This window comes from Ochotona princeps, chromosome 8 (assembly GCF_030435755.1).
Source record: "Ochotona princeps isolate mOchPri1 chromosome 8, mOchPri1.hap1, whole genome shotgun sequence".
NCBI lineage: Eukaryota > Metazoa > Chordata > Mammalia > Lagomorpha > Ochotonidae > Ochotona > Ochotona princeps.
Window position 1 is genome coordinate 76,938,395 of NC_080839.1, and position 17,416 is coordinate 76,955,810.

A 17,416-nucleotide genomic window follows, 5' to 3' on the forward strand; every position below is an offset into this window, starting at 1 on the left:
CATCAATTAATGAAATAGTAGTCATCAATGCAGTCAACCAGAGGCCAGAGCCGTGGCACAGCCAGTAAAGCCGCCACCTACAGTGCTGGCATCCCACATGGATGCTGGTCCTAACGCCAGATGACCTACTTCCGATCCAGCTCCTTGCTAATGCACTTGGAAAAGCAGCGAAGGATGGCCCAAGTGTCTAGGCCCCTAATGCTCACATGGGAGACCTGGATAAAGCTCCTGGCTCCTGGCTTCAGACCAGACCAGCCCTGGCCACTGCAGTCATTTGGGAGTGAACAGGTGGTTTCATCCAAGAATTCAGTTCCCAAATGCCAGCCACACCCAGGACTGGACCAGGAACTTGGAATTCAGTCCAGGTCTTTCATGTGGATGGCAGAAAGTGCTTGAGCCACCGCGTGCATGCGGCAGGAAGCTGGAGCAGAAGCAGGGGGCCAGGCCTCACTCTGGCGCTCTGGGACGGAATGCCCGCATCCTGCGTGGCGTCATCACGTCTGCCGAACACCCGTCTCCATCTCTGGAGACACACACAAACTGAAAGAGATCTGAACACTGGGAGCTAGCACACACCAGAGTCAAGTGCATTGCCACTCAAAAATGAAGTAAAGAAAATTGTTTCATCAACAAAGAATCCAAAAGAACAAACCTAAAATTTTTGTGAGGCATGCTGCAGAAACTACATAATACTGTTGAAAAAAAAAATAGGGAAGATTTTTAAAAATCAGAGAAAAGCTCTCTCATTCATCTATCAGACTTCATGTAGCATTCCCCCAAACAAGCTGCAGATTCAAAGCCACCCAGGTCTTCCCATGGAGAAGCTGAAAAGCTGATTTTAAAATTCACACGGAAACACAAAGGACCACAACACTCAAAACAAGCCCGAGAAAGCAAGGCAGTGATGACGCTTCCCAAGCCCAAAGTGCGTGGCAAGGCTCAAGACGGCTGGTAATGGCGCACAGAGAAGCACGGCTCCGGGGGACAGGACTCAGAGACCAGTGGGGGGCTCACACTGGGGTTAGGGGTTCCCCCGGGGCTGCCAGCCCCACCTGCAGAGGAAGAACATCAGTTCCATAACTAGTACTGAGCTAACTAACGGCCACGTGTGAGAGGGAACCAGAGCCTGAAATGGCCCATCAGAGACAATGCCAGCACCTTACAGGTGGGAAGGGTCAGGTGGCGCCCACCGCCACAGAACCCTGGCAGCTCTGCAGAAGATGCTGAGGCCTGTGTCATTACACAGCCTTGTGACCTGGCCCCTAGAGTGCACCCCATGCCCCTGCTGTGTGCCCAGCACACAAGCCAGATGCGGGGACTCCACATCCACTCTGGCCCAGTAGGCGCCACCGACTTGTGCTGGGTGTCCGGTGGCCCCCTCAGCTTTCGCAGGGGGTGACCCCGGAGAGAGGGGGCAGTGTGGCAGCTAGGCCTAGGGATTCGTGTGTACTCCACAAAGGAGGCTGCCGAGGGCAACAGCAGGGGAGGGCTAACCAAAGCCACATCTCTCAGGGGTGGCCCAGGCCCGTGACTTCAACGCCTATCTTTCTGGTGGGGCAGGTCCCTGGGAGAAGAGCCAGAAACCCCGAAAGGCCAGCAACGAGGCCACGGGGACCAGAAATGGCCACTCCTGGCTGCCCACACCAGGGCGACAGGCGCTGGAGCGATGACAAATTATTCTAATATATTCTGAAACCCAACTTAATTAGGAAGCAAAGTCCCTTAGGGAAGGAAAAAAAAGTATAATAAGGTCTGAAGTCAAAGATGGATGGTTTGGGGATTAAGACTATTTCCGAAGAGATTGCGGTTTTAAGATGATCAATTCTCCCACAGTTCCCAGGTAATGGCTTAGCTGCCCGCAGAGCCCTGCCGTGTCAGGGGCTTCACACAAACACCTAACTCCATGCAGGTCTTCTCTCCCAACTCCAGGGACAGAGAACAGGAGGCTGCGTATCCCGCCAGCAGCGAGCTAGTATGGGGCCACCCACGCCACAGGTGCCACAAGTGGGGAGGGCTGGGATGAGCACCCAGGAAACAATGAGCCCACCGCCGTCCAGGGAGCGTGCGGTGCCTCCCTCGTCCCTGCTCCCACCGCCTCCCCACCAGCGCCTTTGGGTCTTGTCACGTAACACAAGAAGTCACGCAGGTGGCCACTCTGAGAAGCGGCAACCACACACCAGCTCCAGGAATGTAGCCCCCTGGCGTGTCTGCAGAAAGCTGGAGGCATGCTAGACAGCTCTGAAAGCTGCAGCAGCTGCACCCGAGCCTGGCCAGACGTGTAGCTAAGTGAGATGCATGAAAGTGTTATCGTATGTTCACACCACGCACGACCATCCAGCAGTGAGCATGAACTTTAGGGACACACACCGTGAAATGCAGCGCTGAGTGAAGAAGCAGACACAAAGCTTGCCAGTTCACCTCTCAAGCCAGCCTGCTGTGATCAGAGACCAGACTGGGTAGCTGAAACCAGCACGTGCCGGAGGCTGTGGAGACCAGGGAGGACATGCAGTGTGCCTGGGACCTGGTAAGGGCTTACAGATTGCTTTTCTATGGCGCCCACAGGGGGCAACAACAGCTCCATCCTAACCCCATGGACAGGTTCCCTTGGCTGGGTTCAGGGATCAGCACATGCATCCAGGGGCACACAATGAGGCCGAGACAATCGGGGGCCTGGACATGGTGGAGACACAACTCCCATTTGAGATACAGGTGCAGAGCTACACATCCACACATAGCTGTCAGACCATCAGAGGACTTGGAAGCCTGGAGGAGGCTGCCCAAATGCCCGGCCCCAGGGACGGGGGACAACAGTGCTGGCACCCTGTGGAGGGTGGGCCAGAGAAGCAGGTCTCTCCTGACGGTGCTGCAGGCTCCGGCTTGTTCAAGCACGACCCCCGCGGCACGAAAATAAACAAGCAGACACCTTGAAACCTCCACGCCCAACCATAGCCACGCCCTCCATGGCTGCCCGTGGCACCAACACCCGGACCAGGGCTACCCAATGCCAACTCTGATGCCCTTGGGGGGCCTCCAAGGCACCTCCTGCTCTGGAAGGGGGTAGAGCAAGCAAGGTGTTGCCGGCATTGGAACAACAAGGTGGCCACTAGGGGAGCACCAGCGGGCCAGCCATCCACACCCTGCCTCGGCTCTTGTGCTGGGGGGGGGGGGGGCGCCCTGGGGCGCTGTCTCAGCTACAGAGCAAGCTATGCAGCTGAGGGGAGTTCAGAGGGTCTCAGTGGAGCACCAGCAATGATAGAGGGAGGCCTTGGGAGGACACAGAAGGGACCAGTCAGGCTCCCTGACCCCTTCAGGGCATGTTGGCTGCGGTCAGAGGGGGATCTGGCGCCCCTGACTCGGAGTTGTAGCACTTCCGATCCTCTGTTAAATAGGGGAGTTAGTGGGCACCCAGCTCAAGATGAGTAGCCACTGGGAAGGGAGGACCGAGCAGATTATGGGGCTTTGAACACAGGGCGTGCTCAGCACTAGGGAGCCATGGTGGGCTCCTGCATGATGCACCTGCACAACCAGCTAGGAAGCCTGGGCAGGATGGAGGGGGCAGGTGCAGGGCCTGGAGGGGCCCAGTGTGGGGCAGTGCTGGACCCTCCCTCGAGTGCAGCCTGCGCTTCAGCAGCCTGGAAGCAGGCATCCAGGGTGGAGGGGGATTCAGCCACGCGTGCCTGCCAAAGCCATTTCATCAGGAGCCTGTGATGCAGGAACAAGTCATCTGAAAACAGAAATAAATTATTCATTCCCCGCAGAGGAGCAGCCACCGCCACCGCCACATTGCCAACGCCTCAAAGGTTCCAGGAATCCCACTAGTGACACAGCTCAGCCACGCAGACGTAGTACACCACCCACACCAAGTCAGACACGTGGCTCAGGCCCCTGCACCTCCACAGCTCCACAGGGGCCCTCAGCCCAGCAGGTCAGGCGAAAGACCACAGGCCAGCCAGCCTCTGGGAGACACGGGGTTGCGGGGTGTGTGGGGTCTGCACCTGAGCCACCACTCGATTCATCCCGTCTCCAGGGACAGCCAGGACACTGCATTTCCCGCAATGTCCATCTGTAGGAGGGAGTGCTGGGGTCCTGGAATCAGCCCCTCTGAGTGCAATCCCAGTTGGCTGGCCCTGCACCAGTGGGCAGCCCTAGGTCTGGACTTGGCTTGCTGGGGGGTGGGTGCTGGGAAGACGGCAAGAAGGACAGCAGCCCATCAGTGAACACACGGGAGTGCCAGGCATAGCCCACTCGCAGCTGGGGTTTCCATCCCCACCTGGGCGTCCAGGCACCCTGCTTGCCTCACAGCTGACAGCCAAAGGCTGGTGCTTTCCCAGAAGGTGCCGAGCCCTAGCCCATCACCCCATCCCCACCTAGAATATACCCTCTCTCGGGAACTGCTCCCTTCAAAAAAACAAAAAAACACAGCTGCAGGGCCCTCCCTGGGGAAGCCCCAGGGCTCCCAGCTGCAACCTCCCTCTCACCACACTTCACCACTCTCCTGCGATCTGTGATTGGTGAGGGTAGTCCCATGGGGGGAGGGCTCACCAGGTGCCCAGCACATACCGCCTGGCACAAACAGCTGGCACCAGCAGAGTGAAGGAATGGGGGTCCCCGGCAGACACACAGCCCAGGCCCCATCCATGCCAGCTTCCACCCTGCACCCAGCCATACATCTGCAGATACACTAGGAGGCCGCCTTCATCACGGGCAGGCAGGTGGTGCAGGGCCACCTCAGCGTACCTGCTCCCAGGGGCTGCGGGCAGGAGGCCACCCCTCTGCCCATGTGCTTCAGCCAGGATGTGACCCAGGAGCTGCCCTTCCCTCCAGCTGGACCCCAGAACAGAGGTGGGTGGTGGTACAGCTGCCAGCCTGTGCCTGGGGCATTTGTTTTAAGGGCTGGGGCCAAGTCCCAGGAGGCTGATTCTGACCACACAGCAGGCTTGGCGGTCAGACCCACCAGCAATAAAGTCACACATGTACACTGTGCACATGTGTGCACACACACACAACTCAGCAGTTGTCCGGAACATTTCTGGTTATCAGTTGTGGCTTCTAGCGGGGCAGAGGTCAAGGCTGCTGCCACGCACAGCAGAGCATCCTGCTGCAGGGACACTTCCACATAAAGCAAACTCCCCTACCAGTGGATTTGCCTCCGGGGTGGCAGAAGCCCATGTGCTGATCAGATCCTGGCCTCAGTCCCCAGGGAAGGGTCGGGGTCGTGTGGGGGGCTGGGCTGCCTGCTCATCTTGGCACAGGAAATCCCACCACACCCCAGACTTCTCTCATATAGGAGGCAGTTCCAGGAAATGGAGCTTCCAGGATTCGGACAAAGTCCTGGGCATCCCCCGGCACGCCAGAGGGAAGCAGGAAGCTGAGCTGTTTGTGGTGGATCTGAAGTGGCTGTGGCCAGGTACATGGGGCCCAGGCTCAGTGCTCCTCAATCCTTGGATGCCTAACACTGTGTGACCACAGCCCAGACCCTGGCCGGCGAGCGTCAGACTCTCGATGCAGCTCCATGCACACCCAGCTCCTTAGTAATGAATACCCTTGGCTTACACAGGGCAGCTCCCCCGTGCCCCACGCGCCCCCCTCCCCAGCTCCACCCCCGTCACCAACCAGCCCTGGTCTTGGATCTTTTCTACAATACCACAGTCGTCTGGGCTCGGCGGCGTGGCCTGGTGGCTAAGGTCCTCGCCTTGACCCCATATGGCCGCTGGTTCTAATCCCGGCAGCTCCACTTCCTCTCTATCTCTCCTCCTCTCAGTATATCTGACTTTGTAATAAAAATAAAAATAAATCTTAAAAAAAAAATACCACATAGTCGGAACCCTGCAGGATGTGGCCTTTCTCACATGGTATCAGTGCAGAATGTTCTGCGGTCCGGACACACCAGCATTCACCCACCCACTTAGAGGATACGTTGGCTGCTTCCCTATGGGAGCCGCCAGCGGCAAAGCTGCAGTGACAATCGTGTGCAGGTTTGTGCTTGGGCCTTTTGGCCACTGCGACAGGTGCACAGTGAGTGGTGGTTCATCGCAGCTTTAACTCGCAGTTCTCTAATGGCCACTTACTTTTCAACCACACTTAGTTTAAGATCATCCAGGCCTGATTTTCTCTGAGTGTTCCCCCGGGAACCCTAATGGAGTGGATGCAAAGGGCATCAGGGCGTCCCCAGGCTGCTCAGCGGGAAGACAGGTGATGAGGCCGGCGGCTCCCACCCCTGCCCTCAGAGCTGAACCTGCTGTCTCATGCTGCATCCTCTCAGGCGGGCCATGGCTGGGCTGAGTCTCTCACACAACAACCACCCCGGCAGATCTCCAGAAGACCATCATGGCATCAGGGGTCAGCACCCTGGAGAATACAGCACCACGTGTCACACGCATCACATGCCACACCTGGATGAGTGCAGGATCTGAGAAGGCTTCCTGGAGGAGGTGATGTAGACAGAGGTCACACAGCAGCCGCAGCCAGCACCCCAGCTCCCAGGGTCCACAGGGACATCCTCCAGACAGGTCTCAGGCTGGGTGTACACAGGCTGCTTCCAGCAAAAGCCTTGGCAGAACCCACAGAAAGATCCTAGTAGCACACCCAGGCTCCCAGCCAGTGCAACAAGCCCTGAGTCTTAATGCTCCAGATCTCACAGGTCGCTGGACCTGGCAGAGCCCAGCAGCCCCATACACATGCAGTTTCCCACTAACCACCCCTGGAGAAAACAGCAAGGGTCTTCAAGCCCAGCAAACCTTGCATGCCCCAACTGAGAGCAGGCTCTGCCCTTGGACTTACCAAATTACTACAGCCTCAAAAAGAAGCCATCAGGTCAGCCCAGTCCCCAGCTCCTGAGGTGGCTGTGCCCAGTGCCAGGGAGCTCCAATAGAGCTTTGCCATGTGGCTCCCAAGCCAACCGGGCCATGAGTCCGAGTCAGTCCCATGGTACCTATGGAGGGTCGGCCTGAGACAGTCAGTGTGAGCGGCCATCCCACTCCTGCAGGTCTTGGAACCCTTGGGCCCCTGCAGAAGTACATCGCCACAGATGTTTGCACAGAATGGGAGCTAGGGCTGTGCCCAGAGCTGGGAGCCTTGTGAACCACGCAGCTGCCTCCTGGCACCCTCCCAGCCACACCTGCCTGCCAGGGTCACATCCGCCGTGAGAAGAGCCCCCTCCTCCATACTGACTGTTCACATATGTAAGGCCTGCCTTCCCTCAAAACAACTCAAATGAAAAGCCCACAGTGCTGTGGCCTGGCAGATAAAACCACCACCTGCAACCCATATGGGTGCCAGTTTGAGTCCCGGATACTCCACTTGTGATCTAGCTACCTGCTAATATGTCTGGGAAAGCACTGAAGGATGGCCCAAGCCCTTGGGCACCTGTGCCCACGTGGAGATCTAGAGGAAGCTTCTGGCTCCCTGCTTTGGTCCACTTCAGCTCCAGTCATTGCAGCCACCTGGGCAGTGAACCAGCCAGTGGACAGAAGAGCTCGCTCTCTCATTTCCACTTCTCTCTGTGTGACTCAAACAAATGTCCTTTTTCTTTTTTTTAAAGAGTATAGAAAAAAAAAAAGACAAATGACAAGGACAATGATTATTTAGAAAAAAGGGAGTCTACCAAGGCATTCATAAGGCTGTAGCCGGGGACAGGGTCTCCAGCCAGCAGCCCACACAACCCCCAGGGGTGCTTTCCAGAAGGACCAGGCCTAATGACAGGACGGCAGGGCCGCAGCAAGACAAAGGAGCGCACAGCAGGGAAGGGAGCATTGCTGAATCCTTGGAAATTGGGTCACAAAGGATGCTGCTGATTTTCTTTTTTTAAGGTTTTTATTTATTTATTTGAAAAGCAGAAACAGAGGGAGAGAATCTTTCATGGACTGGCTCATTCCCCAAATGGCCACGATAACCAGGTCTGAAGCCAGGCTGCAGCCAGGAGCCAGGCACTCAACCCAGGTCTCCCATGCGGCTGCAGGGCCCCAAGCACTTGGGACACCTCCTGCTGCTTTCCCTGGAGCACCCAAAGATGCTGGAGTCACAGGTGGTGGCTTCACCTGATGCACAACAACACCAGCCCCACAAAGGATGTTTTAGCAAAAAAAAAAAAAAAAAAAAAAAAAAAAGGAGAGGGCTGGCACTGTGGCATAGGATGTTAAGCCTTGGCCTGCGACCAGCAGTCCGTGAGTGCCTGAGCCCATGAGTCCTGGGTGCCCCACTTCCAACCCAACTCCCTACTAAGGTGTCTGGGAAAGCTGCGAAGGATGGCCCAAGCCCTTCGGTCCCTGCACCCGTATGAGAGTTTCAGATGAAGCTCCTGGCTCCTGACTTCAGATTGGCGCAGTCCCGGCAATTATGACCATTTGGAGAGTGAACCAGCAGGTAGACAATCTTTCTGTGTCTCTTACTTTTTCTGCAGCTCTTTCAAATAAAAACAAGGAGAAACATACTCAATAACTTTCTATGTTAAGGCAGTCTGATTATGATAACTGTAAATAAAACATGTTTGCTGTGATGTCAACAGGCTGGTCTGACTACTGTCCTGCCAGCCACCTGGGCCAGGGAGACCCTCTCCCACCTCAGTGCTGCACCTGCTGGACCTGAGCCCTCCTGAGCAACACCCTTCCTCCATTTTGCACTTTCTGTACATTAGCAGGGAGTAGGATCAAAACTGGAGCAGCTGGGACTCGAACCAGCACCCATATGGGATGCCGGCAATGCAAGCGACGGCTCCCCGGTGTAATTTCACATACAGTGAATTTCACCCCCTTTAGGTGAACAGTTCAAGTCCTAATCAACACACATTGTGTAACCACTCATGTGACAATTTCAGCACAAGAATGGAATCCCTTGGGAAATAGACTTGAAGTGGGTGTCTGGCCTGCAGTTACACCTGCCCATGACCCTGGGTCTGATCCCTGCCACCCACGTGGGAAACCTGAATGAGTCCCTGGCTCTTGGCTTTGATCTGGCCCAGTGCTGGCTGCTGTTAGCATATGGGGACTAAAGCAAACAATGGGCATGTGTGCTCTAATTCGTTTTAAAAAATAAAAAGCAGCAGCATGTTGATAACTGGTTAACAGGTAAAATGAAATAGTCTCTCCTGTCACGCTTGCAGCAGGTTCCATCTTTGTTCCCAGGTGGGAAACAAGGGTGGAGGGGAGTCGGGGGAGAGGGAGCACCACCTGGAGTCTGGATGGCATCCTGCCTTGCTCCTCCACCAACTCTCCTCAGCACTGCCCCCTGGCCACAGCAAAGACGTGTGAAAGCGTGCGCATGTCCAGGGCACAGACAGACTGGACGACAGGGGGCTCACGCTGCACGGGGCTCTGACCTCACCATGCTCACATGAGCTCAGCCTGCTGCCCTTACCCGGCTGTCACCACTGGCACTCATGGCGAAGTGCTGTGCCGCCAAGTGGCACACGCTCCAGCCCCCATGGCTCTGATGCACACAGGGACTGCCCTGGGCAACCTGTCCATGCCACAAGAGTGTGCGAGCATGCAAGGTTACCAAACATCACTCCCCTCCTGGGGATGGAAAGGGTTCTTCCACCGCCCGGCTCTTTCCTCTCCTGAGGTTTCCTAGCATCTCCCCACTGAAGAAAGGGGCCACCCGGGCAAGTGACAAGGTCCAACAGCCGGTTCAGGATCCCCCTCAGCATCACAGGGGGTCAGCACCTCTCCTCCCTCCCCACCTGCCACTGTGCACACCTGTTTGCACACCTGCGCCTGCCCAGGGTTTGTGTCTGCATGGAGCTCCCATGCGAGCTCCACGCGCACTGCTGGAGGGCAGAGGTCCAGCCTGGCCACCTGGGGCTTCCTGACAGTTCTGCCTCCATCCCAAGCCACTGCCAGCCTCTCAGCACAGAAGCCATCCCTGCAGGAAGACCAGGGGGCCTCAGTTTCTGACCCTGCGCCCTGCCTATTTGCTGACACCAAAAGCCAGGCTGGGGTCCAAAATCTTGGCGTAGATAAGGTCTTGGGACCACAGAAGCCTCTGGGAGGTGCCAGCAGGTGGGAGTGAGAGGGGGCACATCTGTTCCCAGAAGCAGAGGCCAGATGAGAGCAGAACAGCTTCTTGGACTCCATGGGGAACTGAGGGCAGCATTCCCAGGAAAGGGGAGCCCCCTGTACTTGTCTGGGGATTTGAGCACACAGGGCAGCCAGTGCTGGGACCTGCATCTGACATCGACATCCGATCTCCAGTCACCAGGAAGGTTTCTGTCACTCGCCTGTCACTTCAGAGCCCTTTAAATTTTAATTTTCCTATTACTGACTCGGATGACACGAGGATGCTTCAAGACCCGGAACCTGCCTCGTGACTTATTCATGATCGGCAGCAAGAGGTCACTGTCGGGCACGCACACAGACCCTCCCACATCGGAAGCCTCAGTTTCACCAGCAGGCTATCCTGCCCATAGCTCACCACCAAGCCTTCTGCTCTGTCCACTCCTGGACCACCTGCACAGGGTGTGAAGCCCAGTTCACCCACCTGCGGTCCTAGGAAGCTCCTGGTCCCACCATAGCTCAGCCACCCCACCTGTCTGGGTCCGGAGTCTGCTGCATTGCACCTGTCCAAGGGTCAAGCCAGCTTGGAGGACAGCACAGCAGAGTAGAGGGGAGGCCCCCTCGGCAGGCTCTGCCCACTCAGGTGCCAGAAAGTGACAGGGGCCATAGGGAGCTGCTGTGGGGGAAAAGAAAGTTTCAGAAACAGAAGCCCTGAGACCCAGGGACTGGCACCAACTTCTGTGAAGCTGGCCATGGCCTTGGCACCAGGCTCCCAGTCCTGTCCCGGGGCAGGGAACAACAGCTGCTGTCGCTGTACTCACAGGTGGGCTGGGTCAGGCCTGATCACGGAGAGGGTAACAGGCCCTGAGCCGCCATCCAGGCAGGCTGGGGAGAAGCTCTTCTCTCTAGGCTGATGTCATCTGGGACTAGAAGGGCTGCGCGCTGCACCTGGGGGTCTAGGCGAGTATGGGGTCCCCACCTCGGTGACAGTCCACCCCCTCAACCCCTGCAGACAGCAGCCCCTGGGGACAAGCAGTGGCCATGGCTATGTCCAGCACTGTAGGCACAGCCACTCGGGCGCAATCAGCACTTAGTGGCCCAAAGAGGCAGGCAAGTGCTCCTCCCACGCTGGAAGACTCGGTTGGGCCCCAAGAGAGTGCCTCCCAACAAAACCCACATGGCCCACCACTCACATTGGCTACACCGCTGCTGTGGCCTGGAACTTGGTTTTCTGATCTTCACCCCAGCAGAATAGCAACCAAACCCACTAACACCCCTCCCCACCTGCACCAGAACCAGAAGAGCTCCCCAGGGCACTGCCAGCAGACACAGAGAGCCCTAGGTGAATGGGCCAGCCAGCTGGCTGGCCATAAAAGACTTCTCTTGGTACAGCAGCAAGTGCAGCCAGGACAGGGGGCAGCCATGCATGTCACAACACGCAGGGTTGTGGAGGTTGAGGCCGGGAGCATGAAGACCAATGGCCAAGTGAGAACCAAGTCTAAGTCATCCAGTCACACATCGCTGCCCAGGAGCCCTGGGCACAGGTAAAACCCGGGACACTGGGCAGGCGCCCACGCTGGTCTAGGGCCCGCTCCCAACGTGCAAGTGTCGTGGGACAGACTCACAGCCTGGCCAGCGCATGCCAGGCCCCCTGAGGTTAGCCCTCCTCTACTCCATGAGGCCCCTTCCTACCCACACCTTCAGAGGTGGCAGGTCAGTGCTGCCCAGGAGACAGGCCAGGAACAATCAGCCTGGAAGCCCAGCCCCGAGTCTCCCCCACTGCCAGGGTCCACGTCTACCCCGTGAGCATCCGCACACCCTCTCCTAGAGGTCACTCACCCTCTGGGGTGGGATGCCAGCTGGAAGTAGGAAACTGGCCAGCAAGACAGTGTGGAGGTGGGAAGCACCTGCAGGCGGGCAGGCGCTGTGTCCCCACCCCCCCGGCCTAACCCAGCCCATCTCTGAGGACGAGGGGCCCAGGTAGGCGCCTGCACACAGATAAGGCTATATTTAAACAGAGTGTGGCTTTCTCCCAAATGTTAAGAGGTACATTTCAAGGAGCAGCGCGGCCTCAAGGACACACCACAGTGACCCAACAAGGCTGGCTCTTTTTCCTCTTTCAAAATTGTCAGCTGAGCTTCCTGAAGCTGGGCTCACTCAGACCGGGCAGAACCACTGCCACCTTTTAGTTCACTTTCGGCTTTCCCTTATGGACCCAAACATGTCCATCACCACTTGAATAGGGAACCGGTGACAGTTGGCAACAGGCTGGCTTCAACATCACCTCCCCGACAAGGCCTCAGGATCTCACCCCATCAGAGCCCACCCTCTGCACCCCAAGGCCCTGGGAGCAGGGGCAGGTGCTTGGCCAGGGCACCCTCCTTGTCCTGCCCCACCCTGCCTGCTGAGGACCAGGCAGGCAGGCAGCCCTGAGGGAAATCCTGAGATTCCGTACATGCTGTGAAGCTGGGGAAAGCCCAGGCAGAATTCTTCCCAGGGTCAAGGCAAAAGCAACTGGCCGTGACAGCTGCCAAGGCCCTGTGGGACACGTCGGGCCAGGTCAACAATCCCTAAAAGGCAAGACACAGACACAGCCGGCAGCAGGCCATGGGCAGTGGGAACACCCTCCCCGGCTCCCACACAGCGTTCACAGGCCGCGTGGCTCGAGCCGACAGCAGCCTTCACCCTGAGGGGCTGTCTGGCAGCAAGCGGTGCCAGTCTGGGCCTGGCCCAGAGGCTGCAAGGAGTCCACCGGCTTTCTCCGTCTGCTGCCAGCCCGGAGATGTGCATTTGGGAAAAGCAAGTCATTACAGCATTCCCCTGCTGTTGCATCCCCCTCGCTTTAGCTCTTGGCTAAGAAAACGAAGCGGTTGTGGCAATGACTTCCAACAGACATAATCAGATAATCTATTCCTGGATTCTGCCAGGGCTGGTAATTCAGTCCCTGAATTGTCACTCTGGGGCTGCTGTCTTAGGCGGGGGGGAGGGAGAACTCAGGGGATGCGCTCACCCTCATGAGCCTTCACACACACCTGCCCACCTCAGCCCAGGGCCCAACTCTGCACTGGACATGATGGCCAGGCAGGGTCTAAACAGACTGCGGCCCAGAAGGGAGGCCATAACGACCAAGGCTAAACAGTGACTGTGCCATAGGGTGGGGGTGTCTGCTGGACTTGGGGAGGGAAAACTGTGTGGGGGCAGGGAGCAGACACCCTGGGAGGCCCCACTTAGCACCAAGTTCACAGCCAGACCTGGGCTCGGCTCTGGACACACAAGAAGGCCAAGTGCCAGTCCAGTGCCTACATGTTCGTGCGCACACACGCATACATACACACACGTGCCAAACCACACAGCACACACATGTGAAGATGTCTGTGCAAGCTCACAGTGCCAGGACTGGCAAGGTGAGCCACTGTTAGGCACGCCTACCCCACAGATGGTCGCCCCAGCTGACATAGCGCCCCTGGAAGTACAGACACCATGTAAGACCAGCTCTGGCTCTGGTCCCCTCAGAGGTGCACAGGCCACAGCACAGCCTATGCCACAGCTCACGGCACAGCCTGGGCTACCTCATGTCCCAGCACACTGAGTTACTTCAAGTTGGGCCAGGTGCTGCCCCCAGCACGGCCAGAGGTATCCCAAGGCAGCTGACCTCAGGGCCAGGCTGCAGCCTGTTTCAAAAGCAGATTTCCAGGCCCACATTGCAGATTAAGATGTGGCTGGCCTGGGAGGAGAGCCCCAGAATCTGCACTTTGTCTGCCAGCTTGCAGCGGGGGTCGCGAGGGTCCTCCCCAGAGCATGAAGGCTGTGGTAGGATGTGCTAGACACACCCTAGAGAGTCCCTTTTGGAAGCTTCTATCAACATGCAGTCATGCTGCCTGGTGCCCCAGCCTGCCCACATCACTGGGACAACAGATGCGGGAGGCGAGGGAGAGCCTCTGGCTACCGCATTCCCCTGCATGCGTGGTGTCACGGTGGCCTGAGGCAGCCACTCCCCACTGCACTGGGAGCCCAGGTCAGAGCCTAGCTGAGAAACAAACCCAAACACAGCAGGGCAGGTAGACGGAGCATGCCTCGGCGAAGGGCTGGACGGGCTGAGGGCTGCAAAAGCCCCTTCCTTCTCTGGGCCTGGGGTCTCCCCCTTCCCACCCTCAGTCCCTCCCTGAATAGGACTTAACCCCGCCTTACCCTTTCTGACCCAGAGGGACCAGGGTATCCACCTTCGGAGTCAAGACTGGTCTAAGTTGGGCAATCCCAACTTCTCAGTTCTCGCCTCCACCACCCAGCCTGTTCAGGGCACCGTGGAGCCCATGGTCTGGCTCCTCTCAGGGGCTGAACCCAGGCAGCCAAGGCTCTGCTTGCTGCCACACCTGCCACATTGCCCTCAGCAGCTGCCAGCACACCTGCTACCTCCCAGGCACCAACTGCCACCATCCACCAAACCAGCTCACAAAGAGAGAAGAGGCAGGCAAACTTTCAAGAGTTCTAGGGGTGTTGCTATAAAGAGAGAGATGAGGATAGCATCTGGATCAGGGTGGGGATGCCAGCTGGCATCCTGGGCCCAGTAACTGCGCTGGAGTCCTGACTCCATTCCTGGCTCCAGCTTCCTGCCGATGCACACTGGGGAGGGTGCAGGGGTGTCCCTGACAACCCCCATGGGAGACCAGGATGGAGTTCCCAGCTCCTGGCTGGAAACCAGTGCAGCCCAACTGCCATGGGCATCTGGGGAGTGAACCAGCAGACGGAAACTCCCTCCGCCTTGCAAATAAGCAACGTGTTTTTGTTTGATTAAGAGAGGCCACACACGGAATCCCAGGCCTCTGATGGAAGAGTAATATTTATAACCAAGCAAGAATCTAGTTAAGATACAGGTGACATGGGAAATCAGCTTCATGAACCACTCACCCCAAGTCCCCTCCCCGCCCACCGCCAGACATCCAGAATTCATCCAAGATCCTTTCCTCTGGAGTTTTTTCCTCCCAAAAATGTGGAGGCAATTCAAGGCCACCGGCGGGAATTCCTGGAATGGAGCCAAAAGGAGCATCTGTGTACTTTGCTCAGAGGACTAGAGGCCAAGAGTGATCACTAGCTCACTTGCTGGACCACTGTGGACCAGCCCTGTATAGCCCCGACTGAGTGCACCCCAAGGGAACCAGGGTACATAACAGGGTGGCTGTATTAGCCCTGGACCTGTGTCCAGCGGACAGGCCAGAGGCTGAGCCTGCAAAGGCAGGGCTCGCATCAGGCCCTGCTGCGTCCAGGAGCCCCGGCTCCCAGCAGGTCCCCGGCTCCCAGCAGGTACACCCACACCCAGGTGCCTAGAAGGTTGAATGGACAGAATGCAATTGCACAGGTACCAGTGGCGAGGAAGAAGAGAAGGGGAGGGAAGAGGGGTCCGGGATAAGGGAGGGGGAGACAGTCTTCCAAGAGAAAAGTGGGGTTTGTTTGCCAAAGAAATGGCTGCCTAGATGCAGTTTTATTTCAGCTTGTGTCTTCTGGTTCTCGTTTGCCCTATGCATTCTCTCACCAACTCATACAACAGGGCTGCCAGACACCTTGAAGACCCCTCCCTAGGGCCTCCCTGGGTTTCAGACACCCTTCCCCAGCCAGGCAACACTTCCCTGCAGGCTCCCAGAAGCAGCGGCACAGGGAAGGGTTATGCCTACCTTCGCCTTCCTGCGCCAAAATGCTCTCCCAGTGTGACCACGGTGGCGAGAATGCTGCTGGACAGAGAAGGGGTGGATACCAGGCTGCTCACCCGCATGCCACACCTCATGGGCATCTGCCCAGAGGGGCTGCATCATCCCTGCTACTGCCAGTGGGATGCACAGAGCAGTGAGCCAGCCTGGGCAGCTGCCACCCACTGGGCCATGGTGTCAGTGCATTGGCGCCAGGCAGGGAGGGACAGCGATGGGTTGTCTTGCTTGAGGGAGAGGACACAGCTGCCAGCAGAGTGTGGGAGGAAGGCCAGCAAGGGCTGGGGACAGGGCTGGGTCCCTAGAGCCATCCACCTCCCTCCCGCCACACACAGGGCTCCTGTGAATGTTGAGGCTCCCTTCTTCACCCCTGGGGTCCCCAGGGTCCCAATGTCCTCCTCGGCCAGCCCTCTGCCTCCAGCCTCGCTTCTGAGCCACCATGAGGACACGGCCTGAAGGAATTTCCCCAGGGAACGAAGCCTTCATGTCAGCTCTCCAACTGGGTGACAGAGCCATCACTTCAGAGACGCCGCACCCTCCCCTGGCAGCCAGCGCCCTCACCTGGCAGCCAGCGCCCTCCCCTGGCAGCCAGCGCCCTCACCTGGGAGCCAGCGCCCTCCCCTGGGAGCCAGCGCCCTCCCCTGGCAGCCAGCGCCCTCCCCTGGGAGCCAGCGCCCTCCCCTGGCAGCCAGCGCCCTCACCTGGCAGCCAGCGCCCTCACCTGGGAGCCAGCGCCCTCACCTGGGAGCCAGCGCCCTCACCTAGTGACCTGTACCCTCACCTGGTGACCTGTACCCTCACCTGGTGGCCTGTATCCTACCCTGGAGGTGGCATCCTCACCTGGTGGCCAGCACACCTGCGTCAGGCGGCCACCATGTAGTCACCAGGAGCTGCTCAGCCAGTCAGAAAGAGCCTCACTCTGACAGGGCTCATTTCGCTCTTTTCCAATAAGAAGCAGAACCGGAGTTAGCTGCCTCCCCTGCACCTGCGCCCTGTGCTGATGAGCCAATGCACAAGCAGGGTTCTGTCTGCAGCCAGAGCCACTTCCTTCATCCAGCACCGCCACGGCAAGGACAGCGATTCCTCCACTGAGGCCCTGGGAGCTTGGAAGGAAACCTCAGGCAGGGTGGGGTTTCAGGACCTCCTATCCAGGCGAAAAAGACAGCCACCTCCTTCTGCCTTGAGGTGGAAGGCGGACTGCGTGGTTCTGACCAGCATCTCACAGGGGAGAAGCCCTGGAGTGGGTGTAGCAGGCGAGATGCCAGGTGAGGAGGGAAAAAGTCCTTCACTGGCCCTCTCAGCCTTGTCCTCTCCAGCAAGCTATACCTCAGCCCCTGCCCTCCTTGGCACAACACACCTTTGCTTTCTGCCTGGAGAGCCACCACTATGTCCTGACAGGCAGACAGCTCTGTTCTGTGAACACCTGCAGCGGGGGCAGATTGGGGGAGGGTCTAACACGGAGGAGAGAGGCGCAGCTGCTCCTTTCAACACACTCCTGGGGGCAGCACAGGCACCGGCCACAGGATGCCTGGCACAGGCGCTTGAGGGTGGGGTATGGGCACCTCCACTACTGCCCTGGCCACGTCAGCACTGCAAAGGGTGAGGCGCGGCCGCAGGCACCTGCACGTGGAGAACAGAAGGAAAGGGAACTCCCACATGAACCCAGGCGGGACACCCGCATTGAGTCCTGCTTCCCCCACTGATTCCAGCTTCCTGCTAATGCACACCTCA

At 58.0% G+C, this 17,416-nt stretch overlaps 2 protein-coding genes across 5 annotated transcripts in view; one reads left to right on the forward strand and one right to left on the reverse strand.

Moving 5' to 3' along the window:
• HPCAL1 (hippocalcin like 1) overlaps window positions 1-17,416 on the reverse strand; it is a 67,087-nt gene that overhangs the window by 14,173 nt on the left and 35,498 nt on the right. The window contains exon 1 of one of the 4 annotated variants that reach the window (XM_058668282.1): window positions 9,693-9,710. The exons of the other annotated variants lie outside the window; for them this stretch is intronic. The gene's annotated coding sequence lies outside the window, so the exon portion shown is untranslated. Of the gene's footprint in view, window positions 1-9,692; window positions 9,711-17,416 lie in introns of those variants that run through there. 4 annotated transcript variants of the gene reach the window in all.
• Window positions 1-17,416, forward strand: part of LOC131481047 (collagen alpha-1(I) chain-like) — a 55,566-nt gene that overhangs the window by 2,431 nt on the left and 35,719 nt on the right. The gene's annotated exons all lie outside the window — the stretch shown is intronic.